The 9138-nt window shown below is 40.1% G+C and overlaps 1 non-coding gene across 1 annotated transcript; it reads left to right on the top strand.

The window, feature by feature from the left end:
- The first annotated feature begins 3407 nt into the window (after positions 1-3407).
- On the top strand, positions 3408-3511 carry LOC112753307 (small nucleolar RNA R71). Its single transcript, XR_003177699.1, has one exon. It is a non-coding gene; the product is annotated as a small nucleolar RNA R71 (small nucleolar RNA).
- The last annotated feature ends 5627 nt before the right edge of the window (positions 3512-9138 follow it).

Below are 9138 nucleotides of genomic sequence, written 5' to 3'. Positions count from 1 at the left end.
TCTTTTTGATCTTTTCCCAAACACCTGGGAACTCATCCTTTTCAAGGTCAAAGGGAACCTCAGCTAGTACCGTTTTAGGTCTCATCCATTCGGCTTGAATCTCATGGAACACTGATCTGTATCTCCATGCATCGAATTCCCTGTTTTCCTCCATTGGCTGCTTGTCTTTTCTTCTTTTGTGGTTAGATGAAGCTGCCATTGGTTTTTTTTAGTTTTGGTAAGTGACAAGCTAAAGTTGACAAGGTGAAGCAAGAAGTGTTGTTGGAGGTGTGGTAAGGTTGTTTTCGGCAAGAGATAGTTATGCTATGATGAAGGAAAATGTGTATGAAGGAGAATTGGTGGTGTGGGACTCGTTCCCCAAGTGATTCTTTATAGTGCCCATGAGTGAAAAATGGACGGCTAGGGTGGTTTGTGAAGGGTGGCTTGATGGTAAATATATGAATTGTGGAGAAGGACGATTAGCTTTTCATTTTCTTGGAAGTATTCTGGGTGCATTAGGTTGTACATGTAGCTTTCTTTTCTTGCAGAACTTCCTTTTCCCATGTGTTAGTTTCAAAGATTTGTGAATTTTCTTTTTGACCAAGCACGTACCTCCCTTTGTCTTTTTCCTCCATTTTTGTCTTTTCTTTTGTACCTGCACAAACAAACAAATTTGCTATCATTTTTCGGTCCATGTGAATTATGAATAGTATTTTCACATGTAAATCAATGCTTGTCTTTATGAGCATATAGCCGTGACTTCTACATGTATGCACACTTATTATTTGGACACCAAACTTAGTGTTTGGTCAGGTCTCCTGATGACATGAAATCCATATTGGTTGTCCTTAATGAGTGTGCATAATTCTAATAAATCATAGTCACCTTGGCTCTTTGATTCTAAACAAAGTTACTACCCTAAGTAATTGAAACAAAAGTATTAAAACATGTGAATGGTATACTTGTCATGAATTTTGAAATCCAGAGGAACTTCTTGCTTTTCATAAACTGTGTTCAAAAAGAACACCAAACTTAATGTTTGGTTGTGCACCTTGAATGAAAGATGGAATTTAATTTGAGTAAGATTTGGGAGTGCCATCAGGCACACCAAACTTAGAGACCAATTGTAATTTACATGCAAGGTTTAGTGCACTTAATCAATAGTTGTCCTGAGGATTCAAGTTCATGCATAAGAAACCATGCTTTATTAGATGTAAAGCAAAGCACTAAAGATTAAGGATACTAAAAACATGGGTTGCCTCCCATGAAGCGCTTCTTTAACGTCACTAGCTTGACGGTTGTCCCTTGTTAGGGTGGATTGTAGTGCTTGACGTCTTCTCCTCTCACTATGAAAACGTCCCCACTTGATTCATTCATGACCTCTAAATGTTCCATAGAAAGAACTTTCCTGATTGTGAACACTTGAGGGAGCTGGGAAGGAATGGTTTTGAGGTCAGGTGGAATTTCCAGATAATGACTTGATATCACTTTATCTCCCGGAGAAAAACCTTCAGTGGGAATTTTCTTGTTTCTCCACCCTCTTGGCAATCTCCCTATCACTCTTCCCTTTCTCTTGAGGATTTCTTCATTGACCCTTATGTTAGGAGGATCCTTCTGATCTGTTTCCACTGATTCTTGTGGCTTTAACTCTTGCAGCTCTTGTTTGCCTTCCAAGAACTGTTTTAGAGTTTCAGCTGCTGGATTACTTTCCTCCAAACACAGATAGCTACTATCATCCTTAAGCTTTTCAGGTTCTGGTTCAGGCTCAGATGCAGTTTTGAAAACTTTGAAAATGAGCTGTTCATCATGTATTCTCAGAATTAGTTCTCCTTGTTCTACATCTATGAGCGCTCTAGTAGTGGCTAGAAATGGTCTGCCCAGAATTATAGGGTGCAAGTAGCTTTCCTCCATGTCCACAATGACAAAGTCTGTGGGGAAATAATAATCCCCCACTTTCACCAGCACATTTTCAACTACCCCTTCAGCTTGCTTCTGAGTTTTGTCAGCCAGTTGTATGATTACATCAGTGGATCTCACCACATTCAGTTGTAGCCTCTTCATAAGAGTTAGAGGCATCACATTTATGCTAGCTCCTAGATCACAGAATCCTCTGTCAATTTTTGTTTCCCCTATGATGCAAGGGATATGAAAACTTCCTGGGTCCGTTTTCTTAGAGAGGGTGTCCTTCTTGATGAGAGCACTGCATTCTTTGTTCATTGTTACCGTTTGTCCTCCCTTCAAAACTCTTTTCTTGCTTAACAATTCCTTTAAATACTTGATGTGTGTGGGCATTTGATGAAGAATCTCAAGAAAGGGAATATTGACATGAAGAGAGTTAAATGTCTCTAGAAACCTTGAATAGGTTTTCCTTTTTTTCACCTCCTCCTAACCTCTCAGGAAATGGTGCTTTTGGTTGGTTTATTTCCATCATGCCTTTTTGCAGTTCCTTGGCTTGCTCAGTTCCACCTTCCTGCTTAACTTCTTCCACACCTTCTTTCAAGATTTCTGGTTCCTGCTTTGAGGGCCTGATTCCTTCTTCTTCTGAGACTTCCTTCAATATGGTGATGGCCTTGCATTCTTCCCATCTTACTCTCTTTTGTTCCCTTTTAGGATTCTTTTCTGTGTCACTAGGGAATACTGCAGTTGATTTGGGTGCCTGTTGAGATAGCTCTCCTACTTGAGATTCCATCCTCTTGAGTTTTTCACCATGGTTTCTTAAGGTAGTTCTCACATCATCCCTGAAGCTCTTCAATTCAACTATGTCTTGACTCATGGTTGCCATCATTCCTTCTATCCGGTTTAATTGATCTTGAAATTGTTGGTTCGGATTAGGTTGGGTATGTTGATTATTTTGGCCATGATATGATGATTGGGGGTAAGTGTTTTGTGTGGCTTGGTATGATCTTTGGTTGGAGTTTTGGTATGTGGAATTGTTTTGTTGGTTGTGGTTGTAAGGTTTGTGGTTTTGTGGTTGGGTTTGTTGGTTTCCCCACCCAAAGTTTGGGTGGTTTCTCCAGCCTGGGTTGTAAGTGTTGGAGTGTGGATCATATGATTGCCTTTGTTGGTTTCCCACATAGTTGGCCTCATCCCAATCACCTCCTTCAATGCTTACCTCCTCTTGATCTTGTGTGTGTATTGCAGCCACTTGCTTTGTTTCTAATTGCCTGGTAAGCTCTGCTAGTTGCTTGGCAAACACCTTGTTTTGGGCTAGAATTGTATCGACATGGTTCAGCTCCATGACTCCCTTAGTGTTGTGCCTTTCTGATGCATAGTAGTACTCATTCTCAGCCACTGTCTCGATCACTTCAATGGCTTCTTCCACAGTCTTTTTCCTGTTCAATGAACCTCCTGATGAATGGTCTACAGCCTTCCTTGATTCATAAGAGAGCCCATCATAGAAGATGTGCAATTGCACCCAATCATGGAACATGTTTGGTGGGCATTTCCTTGTCAAGTCCTTGAATCTCTCCCATGCCTCGTAGAGAGTTTCACCATCTTGTTGTCTAAAAGTCTGAACCTCAGATCGAAGCCTATTGACCTTTTGTGGAGGGTAGAAACGTGCCAGAAACTTGCTTTCCACCTCATCCCATGTTGTTAGACTCCCCCTTGGGAATGATTCCAGCCACTTAGCTGCTTTGTCCCTAAGTGAAAATGGGAACAAAAGCAGTTTATAGGCATCTTCCTGGACTCCATTGGACTTCACAGTGTCACAAATTCTCAGGAATTTTGTGAGATGTTGGTTTGGGTCTTCATTAGCACTTCCTCCAAAGGAACAATGATTTTCCACAAGTGATATTAGCTGTGGCTTGAGCTCAAAATTGTTGGCCTGAATGGGTGGTTTCTGGATGCTACTACCACAATTCCCAGAGGTTGGGTTTATGTATGAACTAAGAACCCTCCTCTCTGGGATGGCATCGTTTCCATCAGCTCTCTCATGGTTGTGGACTTCTCTATCCATGTTGAGATCTAAAGCTTCCTCAAAATTGTCCTCAGATTCTCCTTCAGATTCCTCTTCTCCCACTACTCTCTTCCCTCTTGCTTCCCTTCTAAGTCTATGAAGGGTCCTCTCTGGTTCGGTATATGGAGGAGTTGATGTCTCTCCTCTCCTACCTGTCATACAAGAACACAGCTCAAACACAAATAAGTGAAATACTCTTGGTTAATGGAAGAGTATGGTTAGATCAATTGAGGAATTAATTCAAACAGTTAGTGAGTCAGTGAGTTAGTTGCATGAATTTAAAGGCGTAAAGAAGGAAAGCATGTAACCGAGTGCAGAAATTAAAATTCAACAAGTATCTTGAACAGAATTAACAAAGCAAGAGAAAATTGCTCAATCTAGTTAGCTTCCAATTTGAGAATTGTCAATCGAAAACCAATCCCCGGCAACGGCGCCATAAACTTGATGCGCATAAACTAGTTATGCTACGATTTAGGAAATTGCACGATCGGCAAAATTCCTTCCGGCAAGTGCACCGGTTATCGTCAAGTAAAAACTCACAATAGAGTGAGGTCGAATCCCACAAGGATTGGTTGAGTGAGCAATTCGGATTAGAAGTGTGTTCTAGTTGAGCGGAATCAAGATTTGAGATGAGAATTGCGGAATGTAAAATTGGCGGGAAAAGTAAATGACAAGAAAATTAAATGGCGGAATCTTAAATTGCATGAATTAAAGAGCAGAATGTAAATTGCTGAAATTAAAAGGGAATGGGGTTGATTGCAAGAATTGAGTTGCAGAATGTAAAGAGAAAGTGGAGATCAGAAATGGGGAATTCATTGGGTTATAGGAGATATTGAGATCTCCGAATCAAAACATGTTTATCTCTTCCTCAACCAATGCGTTCATTGAATTTTGCTTGGCAATCTTATATGATTGGATCCCAATCCCTTGGCTCACCAATTCTCTCTAAAAACGAACAAATTCCCAATCCCTTGGTTTAAATGTTCATAAGAAGAGATGATGCTTGATCACTGATTATACCACACAATTTCATGAACCACAATTTGGTAGGATTACATGTCACAATATCCATCCAAACCCCAATCCAATTCACTGTGAGAAAGCTTCTCTAGCATGAATCCTCCATTCCTTTCCCAAGGCTCCGAAGGATTCCAAGTATGAGCAGTTTCTTTCCCAAGACAACTACTCAATGGAATCAGATCGAGAAGCTTTCTAACAAAATTCAAGAGAAAAGATTGAAGAAGAAGATAAACTATTATTGATTCATTGAATTACAATAGAGCTCCCTAACCCAATGAAAGGGGGTTTAGTGAATCATAGCTCTGAATTCAATTACAAAGAAAAGGAAAACTAGCTAAAAGTGAAGTAAAAGGTCCCCTCTAACTTAACTTCTATCCTATTTATACACTTTCTATATTGAGCTTCAGTTGTGCTTCTTGGGCTTTGAGGCCTCTCCTTGCTTTCCTTTTGCCTTGGGTTTATGATCCATAATCTTGATGAGGTTGTTGATCCAAATCCTGTAACATTTATTGAGCCACTTAGTGATAATCAAATAATGACACATGACTCAATAAATTGAGATTTCAAACTCATCAATCCTTCAGGCCCAATCCCATAAACCATGATATTCAATTGGGTTTCATACCAAAGTAAGTTTAAGTTAGTATTTGTGCTCAAAGACTAACTTAAATCACAATATTTTTGGCCCAGAAACCTTTTCCAAGAGTGGCGTTTAAGTTGTAGTTTAAGCTTAAACTGCAGCTTAAACGCCAGACACTTCCAGTGAGGCCTTTTGTAGAAGCACGTTTAAGCTTCAGTTTAAGGTTAAACTGAAGCTTAAACGTGGAAATGGAAGAAGGTAGCCCTGGAGAGTCATGTAGTCGAACACGTTTAACCTCCAGTTTGAGGTCAAACTGGAGGTTAAACGTGGAAGCTTAGAATGGTAGCCCTGGAGGTGTCGAACACGTTTAACCTCCAGTTTGAGGTCAAACTGGAGGTTAAACGTGGAAAAGGGTGGAGGCATACTGGAGGTCGAACACGTTTAACCTCCAGTTTGAGGTCAAACTGGAGGTTAAACATGGAAGCTTAGAATGGTAGCCCTGGAGGTGTCGAACACGTTTAACCTCCAGTTTGAGGTCAAACTGGAGGTTAAACGTGGAAATGGAGAGAGCAACCCTGGAGGAGAAAAGCTGTCGAACACGTTTAAGCTCCAGTTTGAGGTCAAACTGGAGCTTAAACGTGGAATGGCTCCCTGGTACTCTTCCTGGTTCTGGCGTTTAACCTCCAGTTTGAGGTCAAACTGGAGGTTAAACGTGGAACTCCTCCCTGGGTGGCATACTCATTCTGGCGTTTAACCTCCAGTTTGAGGTCAAATTGGAGGTTAAACGTGGAATGCTCCTTAAGTGAGGCTTTTCATTCTGGCGTTTAACCTCCAGTTTGAGGTCAAACTGGAGGTTAAACTTCAATCCCAGCATTTCTTATCCTTCATGATTTTGGCGTTTAAGCTCCAGTTTAGGCTTAAACTGGAACTTAAACTCCACATGTGATATTCAAGCTTCCTTTATTGATTTTGTTGCTTCCTTGCTTAGCCTCTTCTTCCCTGAAATCATCCAAACAATTGCATCAAAGTCTTGCAAAATTTCATGAGAAATCTTCCATTCATAGCATTTAAGTAATATAACTAAAACTCATGGAATTTGCATCAAAATCATATTGTTTGGATGGTTCATTGCTTTGTTCTTCATTTAACCATTTTTGGTTACTTTAAGCTCAAGAAAATGCATAAAACAACTAAAACTAACAGAAAAATGCTAGTGAAACTAGCCTATGATGCCTTGGCATCAACCTCCATTTAAAATTTGACTACGTCACCCTTACAGGCTTCCTCACTTTCATAGTTTCTCAAGTCAGCAATCAAATCAGAACATCAACATAACCAGAGATTCCAGCATTAATCACAGCCTCAATTCAAACTCAATTCAAAAAATTCAACTCATGTTCCCAATTCAACAAACAACACCAAGTTTTTCACCATTCACCATCACAATACAACCAGCAGCAACTACAATAATATCATCATCAATAATAGAGTCACGATTAACAAAAACACATATAGCTAATCTAACCACCCAATTCTTTACAGCACCATCAAACAAACCAAATATCAAATTCAGCATATTCAAACATACCATCACCAACAATTTAACTTCATTAATTCTCATTAATTATTCATACAAAGCATTTAAAATTACTCGCAGTTACTCAATAAACTTTTGGCATTCTTAAATTAAAAACTCTTCATTTTAAAACGAACCCCTACCTCGATTAGTCGAAATTCAGTAGTTAAACACAACAAACCCTTCATTTGTTTTTAATTCACAGTAGCAACAACTTTTCTCTTGGAGTAGCAGCAACAGTGATCTCAGCGCCAATCATAATTGTTCAGGAGATAAATTGGCAATGCTAGATTAAAAATATGCTAATATAATTAGGACAGAGATATGACAGAGGAACAAAATGGTAATAGAGCAAGGAAGAAAATGTTACAAGTCTCATAAACAAAGGAATCGGAACCAGAACAGAAATAGTGCTACCGGCAATAACAGCAGTGATGTCCCCTTTAAGTTTGATGATGGCAGAACGATAGCTCTAATAGCGGCTAACTCCAGCGGCAGTGGGACGCGACGGAGCCAAACCCTGGCAATGGCGGTGGTGGTTCGATGGAGTGAAGGCATGGCCGTGCGGAACAAGGCGTCGCTCCTACCCTAGTCTTCGCGTTCTCTTCTCGTTCACGTCAGACGCTCTCTCTCGTGTTTGCTCAATCCTAAAACTTCACACCGATACAGATATTCAAGTTTAGAATAAATAAATAACTTAAACCATAAATAATAAACATGATTATCTAAACCTAGGAGATATCTAACTAGTACTAATCACACCACTGTATCCCACAGCCTTCACCAACCTACCCACCGTGCGATCCCATCGCCACCGCCTACTGAACCTCCTCAATTCCAGCAGAAAACACAAGTAATGCAGATAAGTAAAGCACAAGTAAAGTACATATACAGCAATTAGAACAGTTAGCAAGTAAACATGTGTTTCATTTAGGCCTAACGGAAATTAAGCAAAGCAAACAAACAAGTAGAAGATGCATATGATGAATGCCTGTCCTATTGGCTCGTGATATCACTTGTCGGTCTATAAATGCTAACCTGACACATCCTTCCGGATGTAGCCTTCCTACTACGCCAGAGATATAGGCTCTGCACACTCCGCATACTCATACAGCAGGGAGTCTGCTACACTAGAGATATAGACTCTGCACACTCATGTAGTAGGGAAGGTTATATTAGCGGGATACAACCTCAGTCCTCACATCTCAACGTAGGCGGTAGATTGCCTCGGCTCCTATGCCGGCACCATTATCTCGACAAGCGGGAGACTGCCACAGTCCTTGCCTGAGGCGCATAGCGACTTACCAATACAATCCGTATCACGTGAGCAGGAGACTGCCATAGCCCTCACATTTGAATGTAGGCAGAGACTGCCGCAGCCCCTACAATGGAGAACAATGCATATCACAATCACATAATCCATCCCAGAGGCCACTACTCATAGCATACTTCCATTCATACTCATTCCATTAACCATAATCATTGATGTTTCTCAAGTCATGATCACCTTAACACTCTGCCCAAACACTCCTGCTATTCTATCCACATAACTTCTCAAGCCTAAATCACCGTCTTCTAAACTCACAGCTAAAATACCGCTTTTTATACACTTATTATTTTCTCCCTTGATTCATGACCCTAAAACAGCTAAAAAGGTTTTAAACAAGTATTACGAAAGTTTGCAAGCTAGCTGGGAAGGTAAAATAGTTAAAATAAGGGTTTTAGGTGAAAATTAGGTCTTATGCGTATGCACAGAGTTATGTGCGTACGCACCAGAAGGTTTTCCCGACCTATGCATATGCACAACTTGAAACACCCACTCTATTCTGTGCGTGGGCACACATGACAGATTTTTCAAATTTTCTGCAACATCACAGAAATCAGATTTTTAAACCCAAATTTTCAACGTTCATATCTTTTTCTATAAAATTCAGATTTACACAAAATCTATACCGTTTTAAAGCTCTTTAAATAATCTTTAATTTGATATAAAATCCAATCAATTTCAAAAACTGAGGTTCAAGA

Source organism: Arachis hypogaea, chromosome 15 (genome assembly GCF_003086295.3).
Source record: "Arachis hypogaea cultivar Tifrunner chromosome 15, arahy.Tifrunner.gnm2.J5K5, whole genome shotgun sequence".
Classification (NCBI taxonomy): Eukaryota; Viridiplantae; Streptophyta; class Magnoliopsida; order Fabales; family Fabaceae; genus Arachis; species Arachis hypogaea.
Note: the sequence above shows the minus strand (reverse complement) of the source record. Positions and strands in the feature narration are given on the sequence as shown.